The sequence below is a fragment of the Adiantum capillus-veneris genome, chromosome 13, assembly GCF_014529385.1.
Source record: "Adiantum capillus-veneris isolate H3 chromosome 13, ASM1452938v2, whole genome shotgun sequence".
NCBI classification, from domain to species: Eukaryota; Viridiplantae; Streptophyta; class Polypodiopsida; order Polypodiales; family Pteridaceae; genus Adiantum; species Adiantum capillus-veneris.
Window position 1 is genome coordinate 135,005,872 of NC_140943.1, and position 18,111 is coordinate 135,023,982.

Genomic DNA, 18,111 nt, shown 5'->3' on the forward strand with positions numbered 1-18,111 from the left:
AAAGATGTGGGTACCTATTGAACATGTTTATATAATCCTCCTCCTCTTCTTTGTTGATGTCCTTGGATAGATTTTTTTTAGTCGGTCCTCCAACAAAAATTCTTCTTCCTTTGTCACCTTGTCCTCCTTTGATGTTGTATACTCCTTTGTATGTGGCTAGAAGACAATTACCATTACTTCAATTGATGACTCCTCACTAGTGGAAGACTCTTCTTCATTCATAAAAGCCCTCATCACTGTCTAGATCCTCATCTATACTTGTCTCATAGAAAATATTAGATTGTTTACCAAGCTTCATGTAATAAACAATCTTTTTACTCTTTTGGAGGACAAGTTTTCCATTGACCCACTTTTGATCTCCATTCACCTCCATTAACCAAGGCCTTCCAAGGATAAGAGGATAGCCCTCCCCCTTGGATGGCATAATATAAAAGTCCACCCTTGCAAAAATATTTAAGACTGTAATTTGAACATCCTTTATGATTCAAAGACATTTAAATTTGGAGTTGTTAGCCAACTTTGTATGACAGTCCGATGATTCTCTAATATCCAAACCCAGTCTATACATCGTCCACCATTTAGTGATTACACACACATGTGCACCCCCATCTACATAAACATTTTTCACCATCTTTCCCTTTACATATGATTCTACTACAGGCTCTATATCTTTGGGGCTACTTGACTTTATGGAATTCACAAATTTCCCTCCTCTCGTTTTGGGAATCCTTGTGCTAGCCAATTTGGTCCATTGACGACATATTGAGGAAGAAAGATGCATGAGTTGTGGCCAAGTGATGTTAGGTCATTGAGTTTTTAGGTATTCCATCATATTATAGGGTTCAATATCCTTACCAAGAGGAAATTCATCCATGGTAATGACTCGACGAGGTTGCCTTGACTTCTTCTTCTTACTGCTACTCTCTGCTTCATCCTCTTTGACCTTATTCTTTCCTTTCTTTGGCTCCACAGAGTTGTCACTTGCCATCTCTTCTTCCTTTCCTTGATCTCTTGTTCTCTTAATTGCCAGCATGACATTGAATTCCTTTGGCTCTTCAAGCTTGATTAAGTTGACCCCTCACTCGTCCACCCTCTTTTGCCCTGGTGGAATTGTAGCTATGGGTTGAGGAGGTTGAGGGGCTCTTCTACATATGGTTGGAGGTTGTTGAGAGGTATCAAGATGGACTATCTGTGGATGTTGTCGACAAAGTTCTATGTCTCCAGTAATCCTTCTTGGATATGGACAATGGTACATACCATGAACCATTTCATTACAATTCCAGAATCTTAGCCCTTGAGTATTCCTCCTTGGTGGTCATGCATCGTCCCTAGCTTGTTCTCCCCTTGTTTGTGCCTGCACTAAATTTAGAGTAAGAGTTTCCAATTGTTGAGTGAGCTTGTGTAGAAGATCCTCTTGAGAGTCACCAGTTGTGGATGACATTCTAGCTTGTACATCAACTACACATTTAGAGATCACTCCCTCCTCTCTATCTTTCACAAATTTTGACTTGTGCTCATGGTAAGCTAGCTTTTCTAGCTTAACACTAGGTTGGTAATGGGACACTTTTATGTCCAGGGACACTTTTATGTCCTGTTAAGTGATCATTTTCCTTGAATTATGTCAAGAGTTTCAAAATGGATTTTGAGGTGCTATCTATCTAGAAAGTTGTTTCATGAGCTGAAAAAAACTCGACATTTTTTTGGAATATCAATTCCATCTTTAACCTTGTCCTTGCACAACATTTCACAACCTAAACTGTGTGAAAAAATGGGCCCTGTTTTTGGCTTTTTTCAACTTTTTGCAACTATACCACTCTAGAATTCATGTTTTTGAGGTGTATAATGCTAGAGAACTATCTTTAGTATTCCTCAACATGTCCTGATTCTTCTAGGGAGAAATAAATGTTAAAGTTGTAAGTTATGACCAAATTACAAAAATTGTCAAATCCTGTTTTTTAGCCAATTTTAGGTCTTCTATGATTTTTTTGGTGGCTTTCATGATATCCAAATGCATTTTTGATTTTCTATGTCGCATATTGTAACATAAAGCTAATATTCCTTGAGTTTTGGGGCACCGAATACCCTATTTTGCATAGTACACAACGATGGTTGATTTTTTCAATTATAGAAGAAAACAAAACATTCTAGTATATCAAGTATAGCTTTTTCAATATTGTTAGTTTCTTGTGACAACTATATGCATTTTGTAGGTAGTAATCATATCTAGTCATAGGATCAAATTTGGCTAGATATTGAATAGTTTCTATGGGATTCTACAACTCATAATGTTGAACCCAGTTTTTTCATGTTTGCTGTATTTAGCACTTCATCTTTGTCCCCAAGATTCCCCTTGGTAAGAGATTTATTATTATTTTGACATGATCCATGGCTCCTTATATATGAACCTAAAGGACAATAGGGAACTAAGAAAACATGCATATAATATTTTTATTGAGCGTGGCTATAGAAACTTTGATGATAGGTTTGCAGAATGGTAAAAATTCAACTTTTTTGTACATAATTCTTTTGGCAAAACAAAAAATAGTGAGTGAGAAGCAATCATATGTTCTGATCACCAACCCATTGAAGATAACTAGGGAATTTATCTGAATTCCTACAAAAATCCCCAATATTATTTTTATGCAACAAAACGTAAGAAATGACTGTTTTGATAAAAATGTACTGGTCCATCAACGTTGGAGGCTTGGTGTGACCAAAAGATGAGAAATTTTACAAGTTTCTTATTTTTTCCATGCATAGTAGGCTTTAAACTATAACCTCATGAAAGGATTTTACAAAATGAGTGGATCTACTATGGTTTTGGAGGTTTTTTTCAAAACCTTGAAAGGACACTTTTATGTCCTGTTAGGTTACCAACCTAGTGTTAAGTGTGGCTATTTTTTGTGCTTCTTCAAAAGTTTGTGAAAACTTTGCCTCTACCTTCTCTTTTAAGGTTGGAAACATATCTCCAACAAGCCTATCCTTCTTGAGAAAGTTTGAGGCTCCACCTTGGCCTTGTAAAGATGCAGCCCACCTCTCCCACAAATTTGTAAATTTTGATTCATAGAGAGCTTGGTCACCTAGTGAGACTTGACCATGTTGAAGAAGTTGCTTCCATTCATAGAGAGCTTGGTCACCTAGTGAGACTTGACCATGTTGAAGAAGTTGCTACCATAAGATCTCTAGAGTGTCTCTTGACCATATTTGCTTATGAAAGTAGCACAAATTTCATCCCATGTTTCTTTAAATGGAGGTGCAAGAGCATCATACCACACTTGAGCATCACCTTTGAGCACCAAGGGAAAAGCCCTTAGCTTCACCTCTTCCTGATCACAACCAGCCATGATATAAGACATCTCCAAGCTATCCATAAAATCAAGAGCATTCTCATCATGACATTCATAAAAAGTTGGAAAGGAAACTGCCATTGTGATAATGAGAGATTGTGGTATAGGGAAACCACAATAAAGATTTATCGTTGAGAGAGATCAAAATAGCACAAAAATGTAGACATCAAGACTCAAGTCACATCTTATGATGCAAAAAATAAAAGGGCTCATAGAGGCATTGATTGCAGCCAATATCTCAGGCCCAAGTAAGTTCTTAATTATGTATCGGAACCTTATCTTTGTTCATACAATGATGTGGACATCTTGCCTTGTGATGGGAATTAGTGGTCCACTAATCTTTCAATGACTCATATGTGTGCAAGACTAGTATAGAGTACCTTAAAGAAAGATCAAGATAGGAGAATACATCTTGAAGCTTCAAACCCAAACAGAAACACAACACACCATTGAGAATGTATTTTTTGACTTATACACACATTCACCTTGAAAGATTGTAGAAAGCAAAACTCATGAACATGTGGCCCATTGATATTGTTTTTCTTCATTAACCCACACCAAAGGTAACTTGTAAGTAGATCCCTAGTGGAGGACACCAAACTAATGAGGTGGAAAATCTTGAGTGCAGTCGCCTCAATCACCACCCTCAAGCTCCTCTCACTAGGCAACAAAGACCAATACAAAGAGGCACCACCTAGTCAATATGGAGGACTAGGACACATTACAGAAGTAATCATTAACAAACCAAGCCTTTACAAGCACACACATCAATGCATAGATAGCATACATGTTTCCCCAAAATCAATGTTTTCCTCAATGCCTCTCTCTTGCCGCACACACACATACACACAATCTCCAATCTTATGAGCATTCTTATTCACTAAGACTGAGAACAATTACCACAAAAAAAATCACAAGAAATCAATTAGACAAGAGACAACACAATAGAAAAGAAATGCTTCAATTGAGAGGGAGAAGGTGCACACAAAGTAGTGTAATGGGGTGGTGTAGGTTAGGCAGGTTATGGCAGCCTTGTGAAGTGCTCTAGCCATCTGTCTCGGATAGGTGGAAAGGAGGGGTATTCATAAAAATTTGGAGAGGTTTGGGGCTTCGCCTTAACCATGGTTGGGTTAGCATTTTTCATTATTCAAAATGTGTACCATTTCAACTTCTGCACTCTTCCTCTTGACTAAAATGACTAAGAGAGAGAGTGAGAGCGGGGAAAAGGTGAGGTAAACATTGGAGGTGATTAAAATCATAAATTATCCACTTCTATATTGCACACATTGAAGGGGTTAGGGCTGGAATGAGTTTACTTCTTGGAGGTAACTCAAAGAGTAGTGTTTGCACCTTGTCTTACCATGTCGTCGGTGTAGGTGAGAGTAGCATGTTGTATGTTTGTGACGGAGGGGATGACCGCTTTGAACCATATTTTTTGGATTGAATATACACCATTTTGCTATAATCTCCTCCAGATATCAACTTGAGCTCATTATTATTTCTAAGTATGAGAATAAATGATGGTAAATGGTAAGTAGTGTAGCTAGGAGGAGTAGCTAGTAAGATACATAAGAGAGGGAGGGCTAGAGATGGAGAGAGAGCAATGGACAAGGGTATGGTGTAGGTGTGTGGGAGAGTAGAGAGAGTTTCTATTGAGGTGAAGAGTGACTAAGAATGGAAAAGTTTCAATATATGGTGACAAAGAGGGGCAAAAGTGGGTGGCTCCAAAGAAAAAACAGCTTTAAGTGAAATCACTATTTTGGACATAACGTTCACTTTGTAACTCCATTTGGTGCATTCTGTATATATACAAAGATGGCCAATGATGCCCCAAATGACTTAAGGGATTCCTTGAACTAAAAATGTGGTGACAAGGCTTTAAAAGAGGCATTGAGAAAGTGGGTGTATTCAAACATAGGTGGAGAGTGTAGGGTGAGAATGAGCCAAACTAGAAATTCTTTCCTTTGGGTCCAAATGATTTCAGCCCCATACCCCACTTGTTAATAGGTGGAATTAAGTTCCTAGTGCAAGAGAATCAAATCTCATATGGTGTGCATGCATCCTCTTTTCAATCCTCCATGGAGTGTAGTGTGAAAACAGGGAGTCTGCGGTGTCCAGGTCACATGGCGTTGTCTGAAGATTTTTCATGTGTAACTAAAAAGGTGAAAAAAAAAAAGATAAAACCATGGATAAAGATGAGTAATTGACTAGGTGAATAATTACAAAATATTTATGTAAATAGAGTATAAAAGTGAATGATATGTGAGACATATATACTAGGTTTTCACATGCATAAGAGTGTTTAGCTCAATTAGAGGGTGAGGTCCAACAAATACAAACAAAACCCCACGTTTATTATCTTTTGCACATTCTATCGAGGCATGAGACTGCCCATGTCAACACAAGCAGTTTTGAGATGCAAAGAGCGGGACATTTCAATGGGGTCAAGGAAGCTAATATGGCAAGAAGTGTTTGAAAATTCCATGATGATTTTGCTAAACAAAGCTACTTGTATCGACACGGACAGTTCCAAGCAAAAATTTGAATATATAACAAGGTGGTTTTCACATCCTGCTTTGTCGTTCATTCCTTTAAATATTTTAGGAAATTTTTATTAGATTAGGCCATGAAATTTCCCGTGTCAACACGAGTAGTTTTGAGCTTCTGAGAAAGGGAACTTTCCATGCATTCAAAGCAGCAAATTAATGACAGAGATCAAGGCAGTAAGAAAAGCATCTATAGAAGTATTTTTTATAGGAGGTGTTTGTTAATTACTTTATAATTTTGCATGTTGATATTACCAATAGCAATCTTCTAAGGTTCTTCATCCTCAGTAGCGAAGCTGCGCGTGTCGGCACGGGCACTTTCATACCAATTTATTTGCGCCTAATTCCTTTTCTTTTTGAGAAATATTAATCAGGTTTTAGCTCGTACTTTAACCCCACGCATCACACTCGTATGCATTGGACTCCCCACCCACTAACCTTTTGTAGATGCATGCAATGCTTACTTAGCAAACTGTGGATGGAGAAAAAAATATATACTTGAAGGAGGCTGCGTCAACACGGGGCTTTCTAGGGCTCCGGTGAGCTATCTATTTCTAGGCCAGTATGAGACATTCCGGGCTTCTGTCAAGACCTTGTGGAGGAAAAACCCTGCCATCACCATAGCCATTTTGCATAAGAAGTGATAAAGGAAGTGGGTGACATTAAAGGTGTTTGTTTGTCTAAGAGCATCTCGTCTCCTACTCATCACAGATCTTGGAGCTTCAAGAATCCCTGAGAAGAGAGGGAGCTTTCTATGGGGTCTTGATTCTCGTTTGTTAAGTAGCCAGCTGGAAGCTCTTTTCTTGCTGCATCAGATCATCAAGGCTGTAGAATTAAAGGCTGTATCAGATCATCAAGGCTGTAGAATTAAAGGCCTTTTTTCTTGTATCCAAAAGCACATTGGTAGATGAACCCATCTCTTCCTCATCATCCTCATTGGATGGGTTACAAGCTGCTTTAGGTGATCTTGACATTAATGGGCGAATTTTTTTTTTTCCCAGCTAACACCTCGTCATTGTGCATATATATATATATATATATTTTTAAAGATAAATATTGATGTGGAATTTACCACATGGTACGGCTTGTGTTGATGGATCCAAAGTATCTCTTCTTGAAGCTTTCGCCAAAAGCTTTACTACCTTGCATCACAAATGAGATTGTACATTAAAAGATGTATGGAGGTTAAAATTTACACATTATGATATTTAAAATGGAGAGAGATGCATTTTGTGCATTGCGATGTTTGTGCCCATCAAAAAAAGAAAAAAACCATACGTTGATATATACGTACAGTGTGGAGCTGACACCATTCTCCACATTTGTAATAATACCGTAGGGAACGTGCCCTTCCCCCTTCAGTGTTGAAGGGGGACTTATCCTTCTCCTCCACTATTGGAGGGACTTTTTTATTATACAAATACTGTGGTTGCATAAGAAAAACTTATTACCAATGTTTTATGAAGACATGTATGATTCCGGACTTCCATGAAGTAGTGAACTATCAATGTGTCCTTTGTTGGGCATCACCAATATTTTGGCCTCTCGTGCATGGTGCCTCGGTTCCTCCGTTCACGTCCATTTCCGCTACTCCAACTCCATTTCCTCTACTAAAATGAGCTACTCATGTAGAGACAATGCACATGTATGTAATCAATATCACCACATAAACCAGGTACTAAAATGGGCTATTAATTTATATTTTACAATGCACATAATTACCACAAACTATCATCATTTGACCTTTTAAAGGCAAACAAAATTTCCATTGCTGCAGGTGCCAGATACCCCTCCTCAAAGGTTAGGCATAATAGTTTCTAAGTTCAAAAGCTTTTCGGCATGATGCTCCAATGTGCCTCCTTATCCTCCCGCCTCGCAGAAACATATACATCCCCCTTGAGTCCAAACCTCTTGTCCACTCCCCAAGGATAGGCTGCATTCCTCCATGTTGGACGGTCGCCGACAGAAGCCCTCAGTAATGTCACTTTCTTGCCAAAATTATCGAAAGTCTTATATATGGCTGGTTCAACGCGCGCAATACCCAGGCACCAGCTGCGACCAAGGCTAGGGCCAACGAAAAGTAGGAAGAGGGGGCCAGGACCTTGAGCTTGGGCCGCCGCCAGCATGCTCTCAAAGTTCTCCAATCCTGCGGCGACATCTCTCTCTTAGAAAAAGAGGCTTTCTAGTCAGCCGCTCCGCAAAAATGCATCCAATGCTCCATAAGTCTATTGCAGTAGACGTGTACTAGAAATTAAACGAGCAGTCTTTGCATAGTGATAGCCGTTTTTCGGCTCTCCATAATTGCTATACTAAGTTACTCCACCCTACCAAAATCACCCAAACACTATGGCTATCCCTACCATTTCACTGCAAATAGGCGTGTGTGAGTTAGGGGGCTTTTCCTATATTTTCTTAAAAAACCCTCAGCTAGCTAGTCACTGGGCTAGGTGAGCCAAAAAAAATAAAAATAATAAAAAATAAAAGTATATTATGGCCTCTTTGTGTGTAAATATTTCATTGTATATATGGCCTAAATATAGGGATTTTTTATAATTATTTTGGTATTTTATTTAAATATTTCTACTTAGGTGTGTGTTTTATTAAACCTATGTACACCTTCTTTCATCCTCTTACACCATAATTATATTTTTTACCAATATGTACATACTCTAACCTCATATTTTTCCTTTATACAAATCACTCCCACATTTTCACCCTCACCCTCGTGAAAACAAAAAATTGATTTCTACTCATTGGTTACTTTTATTATATTATTTACTTGCATACCTTTTCCTCTTTCACCCAAAATAATTCAAGGAGGGAGCATATCATATGATTCCAATATCTTTCCATATCCATAACTCCTCCATATTTTTATTATTATTTTTACTCATTATTCTAACACCATGTGCTCATTGAGCTAAAGTCCATGAATAGTCCATACACTAGTCCCACCATGTATATATTTCTTTATTCACCAATAATCCTCCTCCATGCATGTGTCAAGGGCAACTTGGATGCTTTGTATTATGATATGACAAAGGAGGGGCTCACTCTTGGATGCATTGTACAAATTCAACAAAGGAGGGGTCCACTAAAAGACTTTTGCAAGCATAAAAACAGGCTTTTTGGTGAGAATTTTGGCACCTATCTCCACTCCGAATTTGGAGCAGTGGTCAAAAGAGAGAATGTAGCCCACGCTTTGAATAATCACCTCAAATTTTTTCATGATTTTTGGAGCTACCAGCGGTGAGATATGATTTTTTGAGTGGACCCCAATCTGCCCACTTTTTTCACAAGTAGCCCATAGTCTTCTCTCACCTCTTTCCACACTTCTACACACACACACACACACACACATTTCTCTCAATCCCTCACTCAAACCTGCACCTTCAATGGTTTCTCTCACCTTCTTCACCATTAACCTCCCCACTTACTCCCATAGCTCTCATATGAGCTCTCCATGTACATACACCATCTCTATGCCTCTCTCTATTACTTCCAAAGTACAATTCCATCTTACCCCTTATATATATACATAAATTCAGCATGTGTACCATGATTAACCTCTGCAAATCAAAAGATATCCTCAACGGAATTACCATTTTCATCGCGATAATCAACCTTGGCGGCGGTGGCGTAAAGAAGGGAAGACGAAGAAGAAGGTCGATAGTCATTTTGAGAACCTACACAAGTAAGTCCAAAACTTCTTCAAGCTTCACCATCACAAGGATTTTCTCACTTCATTCAACCATCTTACTTCAACCATCCACCTCATTCTACCCATTGTAAATGTAACATTAACTTTCTAGTGATTACTAACACTAACCACTAACATACTAACACAAAATAGCCATTGACCTAACCATAAAAGACACCTCACCTCAAGACATGTGTATAGTAACACACACTCTCTCTCTCTCTTTCTCTCTCCTTACTGACTTTCACCTTATTTACCATCAATAATGCTCTCTTTTTAGCCCACACCCATGACTCAAGCAGACAAAGAAGGCCCGCAATGTTTTGATATTCAAAAAATTCATAATCCTGATTTGTTAGCTTGTAAATTAGGATTTCCAATAATCTTTATGAGGGGTCTCCAACCTATAAATAGGCCCCTCTCCTTCTTGTAAAACAACCTCCAACATCTCACATAGCACCCCAACACTCTATGCGTGAGGAGAGACTTAGGTGTAGCAACCACTTGTGAGCTTCACTCTTGGTGTGAGAGAAGCCTTCAAGCTACACATTGCAAGTGAGAGAGCGTGAGTTCCACAAATCTCAAAACCACTATTGTACATGCTCCTTCATCATCAATAAATTGAGGTTTGGTGCATCAAAGGCGTGATTCGACGTTCAAATCTTCGTCCTTCCATTTGTGCAATACGGTTTGGTGAATTCAAGGTGACTTGTGTATTTTGAGTTTTATCGGTTGATCTTGATTTTAGAAAGTGTTTTAGTGTGTTTTTCATTGCCAGTTTTGTGTCCATTGTAAGAGGGTATTGTGGTGAGAGGTCTCCCACACCCTAAGACAGTGTGTGTGTGTTTTGGCAATGATTAGCAATCACTAAGCATTGAGTGATTTTTGTACAAGTTCTACGATAGCATCATAACGAACCATCTCCATTTGCAAGTCACAAATAAGGTATTACGCAAGATCCTTTCCTCTCTCTCTTCCCTTTGCTCTAGCTCTCTCTGGTCCATTTCATGTGTGTCTTGGTGTGAGGTTGTTTGTGTGTGTTGTGTGGTGCATCTTCTTGGTTGTGCCAAAATCTCTCTTGCGTCCTAGTTCGCATACCATAACTAGGTGGTGCCCCTATCTTGTTTTGGTTTGGCTGTGGGTTTGTTGTTGTGTTGTGCTTGTGGTTGCCCCAGCCCCAATTGAGCAGCACGGGAGCCTTGAGGGGTGTTTAGAGGTCGCCTCTCTTGTTGCCCGCCCCGGACCGCCTCAATTTTGGTGCCCCCACTGAGGATGATCTTGTGTATGTTTTGTGTAGGCTCAACCTTTAGCATAATCAAGTAGCTTGCATGAATCACGAGAATTTTTATGATCCCTTCATTCCCATTGCAAGGCAAAAGGTACACATAATTGTTAGTACTAAGTTGCGATTTCAACGTGTAATTCGTAGAATTTTAGGTCCTCTTAGGTTGGCAGAGATAAACGCATCAGTAAATCCTTTTATTTTGCCTCTCATTAGGTACGACCTTAGTTTGGACGTCTATATTTTTGTTTTGTTTTAAGCATAAGGTCATGCATAGACAATGGATAATGGCCCAAGAATAGAGGTTTTCCCTTTTCATTTCACTCCAAACATTAGAATAAACATTGCAATTAGTAGAAAAATCCATTTTCAACAACGTATGGTGTTCATGTTTGGTGCCCAAAGAGTAGGAGAAATTCTCGCGTCACCAAACCCTGTCATCCTACCTCTCATTGATTATCATAGGTCATTTGATGTGAATATTTTTATTTTGTTGTAGAATAGATTGCAATTTAGAGAATATTATTGTGTAGATCTTTTAAAGAAAGAAAAAACAAAACGCGTCACTTTGAAATCAATTCAATGGAGAACCAACGCCAAATGTCTGGATATCCTCTTTTCTTTGGAGAGCCTGGAGAGGATGCAGAATTATTTTTGGCAAATTTCAAGATGTCTTGTCGTATCAAGAGGATAGTAACTGATCAAGAACGTGTAGAAATGTTTGAGGTAGTCCTTAGGAAAGATGCTAGCACTTGGTTTGACTCTTTTCCTGAGGAAGTTAAAGAAAATTACATGGAAGTTGTCAATCATTTCAAGAGATACTTCTTTGATCCCCAAAACACTCAAAAGCTATGGCAAGACATTGTTTCTCATAAGCAAAAAGAATTAGATGACTACTACTTGTACAAGCAAGAGTTTCTACGTCTTTGGGCTCTATGGATACGAAATGTTGCTAACCCTGGTGATGGTGCAGAATTTCTAAAGAAGGAGAGGTTCATAGCCGGACTCTTTCCTGAGCTTAAGGTAAAAGTTGAGGCGGGTGCACCTGCTACCTTTGATGCAGCTGAAACTAGGGCTGCTGAGAAATATAGGAAACTCAAGTGCTTAAGGGGGGAGGTTCCAGTAGAAGGCCTTAGACCCAAAGGTAAGTCACAAGCATCAACATCTAAGGAGCTTCCTGAGGTAACGGTTGAAGTGATTGAGAAGTTAAATGAATCCTTAAGCAGCCTGTCAATTCACCTTGCACAAGCCGTAGGTCCAAAGGGACAAGCAAAGAAGTCTAAAGAGCGAGACCCACGACCTAGGAGAGTCTTGCAATGTTGGAATTTCCGTGAGTCTGGACATGGGATGTATAATTGTCCTTGGCCCCGTGGGGAGCCAGGGAAACCTAACTTGAATTACCCAGTGATGAATGCAGGTGAAGGAAGTAGTCAGCAACCACGGCTTATACAAAGGCCAAATGGAGCAAGACCACCTCCACAAGGAGTGGAAGCAGTTCCACCTTTGCCAGATCCAAATGTGCATGTGGTAGAGGTGACAAATTCAAATGAGTTTGACATGGAAGCCAATGGCATTAAGCGTGGCCGAGGAAAAGGTAAAGAGAAAGAGGGTGTCCCATCACAGAGTGACCATGGACAAGGCAAGAAGGCAAAGGAGACCAAGGAAGCTAAGAGGACTCGACGTCGTATCAATCTCCAAGACTTCCCTCTTGGACATGGTATGGCTCCGTACAACTTGTTGGAAGACATGAGAGGTAAGGGTCCTGATATTTCATGGCCTCAATTTCTTGCATTATGTCCACAAGTTAGGAGGGATTTAACAAGGGCAGTTAGCACTAGGAGAAGGGTAAAAGAGAGTGTGCCTGTTGTAAAAATTGCACAAGCTGAATTTCACCTTCCATTAGCTCAAAAACCACATGAATGTCTTTGAAATCATGAGGAGAAGGGGGTAGCAGAATGTGCTTAATTTGAAAAATGTCAGGATGTTGTAGAAATCAAAGGATTTTGATCTCTCTAAGTATTCTAATAGCATCAGAAACATGCTTGAATATGTCATTTATCTTCTTAATGGAAACTCTCTCTCTAGTGTATGTGTCAATTGCTGAGCGCACAAGCCCGTAGTTGTCCTTTCCGATGACTTCCAGGACTTGGTAGCAATTCGCTTTACCATATCCAGTAAACAAGCCCTTAACCATCATAAGATTTATTCCATAAAGTCTTGCAGGCCAGTTGATGTAGACGTTATGGAAGTCCCCTCAAAGATTACTATGAGCTATGCGACTTGGAAGGTATGAAGTAACCGTGTTTTTTGATAATGCTCAACTCATCTGAGGCCTCCAACTAAACTCATGAACAAATACATTGCACAAATCCACAAATTCAAACCTGCAAAGCCCTCATTGTGCATGCAAATGAAATCTCTCCTGCAAATTCTTGATTTGCTCAAAAGTTTTCAAAGTCTCTTGCAAATTCTGGTCTCTTCCTTCGACTGATTGACACACACATAATTCTTTTGAATGCGCTTTGACTAAAAGCTCTCTCTCGGGTCTCCCTTGCTAAGTAAGCGTATAATATTTGTGGAGTTTCTGCAAGGTTTTCTTGTTGAGGCGAGCCCAACTGATCGAAACCCAAATCCGTATATTGCATACAAGGGCTGGTGAAAGTAGAGAAAAGGGAAGGGGTGGGGTCTGTATGTGTGTGTCCGTTCAAGCTCAACAGTATAATGGATGAGAGATCAAGGCTGGCATGCCACATGTGTGGCCGTGGCACAACTGAAGGAGGCTCCGTAGGAAGGGCCTCGGTTTCATCAAGGCTCACGGTTGGACATGATGTTAAGTGCAGGGGCATAGCTGCCCCCACGTTGGACCTCCCCACATAGACACCCACAGTCAATGCGATCTCACTATTATACAAAAAATCATTCTTTTGTCTCCTCTCTCTCTCTCTCTCTAAACAAGACCATGGATTTTTGTCCGGCTGCCTTTGCTTCTCCAAATTCAGCCCTGGATTTCTGTGCAGTGCTCATCTACCCTTGCTTTTAGTTTTCCTTTCCAATGAAGTCGATTGGCCACTTCTTTAAACGACATTGCTTTTTGTTCTCTCTCTCTCTCTCTCTCTCTCTCTCTCTCTCTCTCTCTCTCTCTCTCTCTCTCCATCCTCATTTAGCTGCCCCCATGTTGGACCTCCGGACATAGACACACACAGTCAATGCGATCTTACTGTTATATGAAAAACCATTCTTTTGTCTCGTCTCTCTCTCTAAACTAGACCATGGATTTTTGTGCGGTTGCCTTTGCTTCTCCAATTTTAGCCCTGGATTTCTGTGCAGTGCTCGTCTACCCTTGCTTTTAGTTTTCCCTTCCAATGAAGTCAATTGGCCGCTTCTTTAAACGCCATTGCTTTATTCTCTCTCTCTCTCTCTCTCTCTCTCTCTCTCTCTCTCTCTCTCTCTCTCTCTCTCTCTCTCTCTCTCTCTCTCTCTCTCTCTCTCTCTCTCTCTCTCTCTCTCTCTCTCTCTCTCTCTCTCTCTCTCTCTCTCTCTCTCTCTCTCTACATCCTCATTTAGTAGCCCAATCACATGTGGCCACATAGCATAGACAACCTTACTCCTTCCACTGAATAAATTTTAGATAATCAAAGTAATCATTGCGTAGATTTAGTGGGAAACGCTTTAGCAACCTGAAATTATTGAGTTGAAACTAAGGGCTTTTACACACGTCGCTTGCCTTAGGCTCACAGATGTGGAGGCCAAGCGGCACTAACCCGCCCAAGCTCTGGGCGGGGTTTAAGCTCCTGCCCACTCTTGAACGAATACTCTACACGTTGCTGGTGACATTTACACTCTTTTTGAAACTATGATCCAGATAGGTGTGTAATGCATGTCCGCTCGTCATCAAACGTGACGGGCAAGTGTGTAAGCAGTGTGAGCATATTTCTCGAAGTTCCAGGCCATTGATCTGTCAAGGGTTGAGCGGTTCACACTAGCCAAAAACTTTTTCTTGAGAAAAAACCCAAAAGAATTTAGAGTTTCACTCTGGGATTGTTTTAGATTTTCTATCAAGGTTGTATGTTAAAGTACTTTACCATGGACTAAACTCAATGCTTCTTTGTGAACGTACTTTATGAAAAAATAGATCTGACGGTAGATTTCTAGACGTGTTTTTGTGATAAGGTCATGAGCCCATAAACACAGAGAGACGCATTCCTGAAAAGCCATTCCTGTACAAAGTGCCATCAAAAAGTAGAGTTTTGATAATGAATCGGCATGTAACCATTTTTGGGCCTAGCCATAGTCAAAACATGGTTCTACTCTTTGATAACTCATGACAAGATATATTAGATCCAACTTAAGGAAATAGAGTATGTAAAAGAAAAGACTTATCTTTGTAAATGCAGATGATATCTTGGATGATGATAGCCATTGTTCAGAGTATGTCATAGCCATTGTTCGGAGTATGCTTCAGTAACAAAATCCGCCAATGCAAGAGGAAATATTGTAGGAACATCTAGAAACATCCATTGAAAGAAGCAAGAAGTGGCGAAGATGAGCTTGCTTGATTAATGGTTCATCAGTACATATGCAAACAGGTGTTCCTGCACCATGTTTTTGAAGATGTGGCAAATATCCCTCGGTTGGCGATAAGTCGACTGGTGTTGTGGGTGGATTTATCTAGTTTTACAATACATCCAACACACACACATGGGAGGTTGATCACATGATACTAGGACCCCCAATCCCAGTTTAGGGCATATGGCCTGTGGACACTAGTAGATCTTTGACTACAAATGAGGTGGCAACACTACAATCTAATGGATTTGTTTTGGGTAGACAAGGCAAAAATCCACATGTGCCTGAGGGTGTGATAAATAGTAGAGTTTCAAGTGGCTTTCATCCTCATTTATCAAGATGGTAAGATAGTAATTCAAGTGCGTAGAATAATGGTTGCTAAACTAGTCGAGGAAGAAGTTGTGGTTTTGAATAAGAGCCATGTTTTTTATATTAACACAAATGGATCTATTTCAAAGGGTACTGTGACTTACTCCGTGACCCTTGTTGACTTCCCACGATGCATATGTGAATATGTTCAGTGGCGTGAGAGCAAGAGGCTCACGTATGTGCCATGTAAGCATATGTGCCTTTTTTTTTTGCTAATCCTAGGTATGGATCCCATGGAACCTGAGTTTATGCATCAAGCCGCTCTCACCCATGATCAAGTTGTTCTAGGCCCTAGGAGGTGCAAGAGCATCCACACAAACATAGAACTCAACACTTAGCTAACTAGTATCTCTTTTGAGAAGGACATTTACCCAATGCAAGCAACACGGTTTTTGATATGCGTTTAGTTAGACTGCCTTTGTTCTTCTCATCGTGTGTGCCATGCCAGCATATCTATACAATCTTCGAGACAATCTTGTAGAAGTATTTTATACTTGTACAAAGGTCTTTTATTTTGATATTGATACTATGCAATCACCACATGTTTTCAAAGGACTACTTTTTAATTGTCTCTTTGACTGATAGATGAATATGTCCAAGAAATTAATCTCTATTTTTTCATCAAAGTAAATTCTCTTCTCTTGCACCCTTTCTTTGTTAAATCTCACTTTGTTTGCAACAGGAATCACGTTTTTTTAATCCAAGTAAATTATCTTTTCTGTAGCCTTTCTTTGTAAAAACTCGCTCGGCTTTGTGTTCGCTTGAGATTCTTTGTTGGAAGGTGTGATTCCTCGTAGGATGAGAACCCAAAATCTCCTCGACTTTCTGAAAAACCTCTTCACATTCAACTATCCAAATTAAGGGTTCAACCTTTGCTGCTTGTTGTAAAGGATAGAGAATCTGTAATGAATCTACTCATATACCTAACGTTTTTGATAAAAGTGAAACATTGCTTTGTATCCTTTGGTGATGGTAGAGAAATAATGCCTTTACCTTCTCAAGATCTGGATCTATTCCATTCTATGATATCACATGTCCTAGAAGCTTGACCCTAGCTTGTGCCAAATGATATTTCTTTGGATTTAGTCGTCCTCCACAGTCATCATATTGTATAGATGCCATCTCAAGCTTCATACAATGATCTAACTGAGTATTGTACACACGTAAATCATCAATGAAACCTTTAATAAACTTCCCCAAATGTGAAGTGAACACCCAATTAGCTCTCCTTTGGTACTCTCCACGTCCATTGGTAAGCCCAAATGGTAGGACTCAATAACAACATCATCCCCATGGATTTATGAAATTAGTCTTCTTTCGATCTTCAAGAGCAATAGACATTTAAAAATAACCTGAAAAACCATCGCACACACTGTATCGTTCATGCCCTGCAATTGAGTCCAAAACTTCATCAATAATAGGCAAAGGATAAGGATCCTTCTTTGTGACTACATTCAATGGCTTATAATCAACACAAACCCTCCATCTTCCATCCTTCATCGGGGTTACCACAACAGGACTTACCCATTCCGCATTATCAATAAGGAATATGAAACCTCCTTCCAAAAGCTTATTCACCTATTCTCTTAGAGCTTCCATTTGCTCATGTCCAATCCTTCTAAGCTTTTTCCTAGCAGGTAATGTCCCATCCTTGAGTTCAATCTGCACATCCTTTCCTTTAAAACCCCTTATTTCTTGGTAGGAGGTGATAAAAAGATTTGGGAACTTCTTTAACATCCTTAAGAACTCATTTATTTCACCTTCAAAAAGATCTAAACATAGCATCTTTTGTAACATATCTTCCTTGACCAAAGAATTGACTCTTCATTGCATAAGCTCTTCTAGTTGATCATAAAAACTTCACATACCTCCATCATGTGACACTTGAAATACATGAGCATCCTCATGCTTTTCTTCTTCAAGAAGAAAATAAGAGACATCAAGTTCACTATCAGAGCTAGAACTAGTAGTATTTCCCTCGTCACTTGATTGCTCTCCACTTGAAGTTGAATATTCTTAGTTCTCATCCTCTTCAAGCAGATTTTCTAAGGGCAATTTGTTGGTCATATCAAACTTCTTCTTACTTCCTTTCTTGTTATAGATAGTAATGGTTTCATGTCCCCAATCTTGGATAGCTCCCACTGCTCTTAGCCAAGGTCTCCCAAGAATCAGAGGAAAAGCCCCAAGGCCTGCATGCATGACATGACAATTGAAAAGTGTCTTGACATCAAATGCCTCTACTTCAAGGTTTTTGATAACCCCCAAACATTTGAATTTAGCATGATTGGCCAACTGTATTCT

General features: G+C 39.6%; 1 pseudogene; it reads right to left on the reverse strand.

The window, feature by feature from the left end:
• Window positions 1-214: 214 nt before the first annotated feature.
• LOC147444912 (uncharacterized) lies at window positions 215-1,441 on the reverse strand (annotated as a pseudogene).
• Window positions 1,442-18,111: the final 16,670 nt, after the last annotated feature.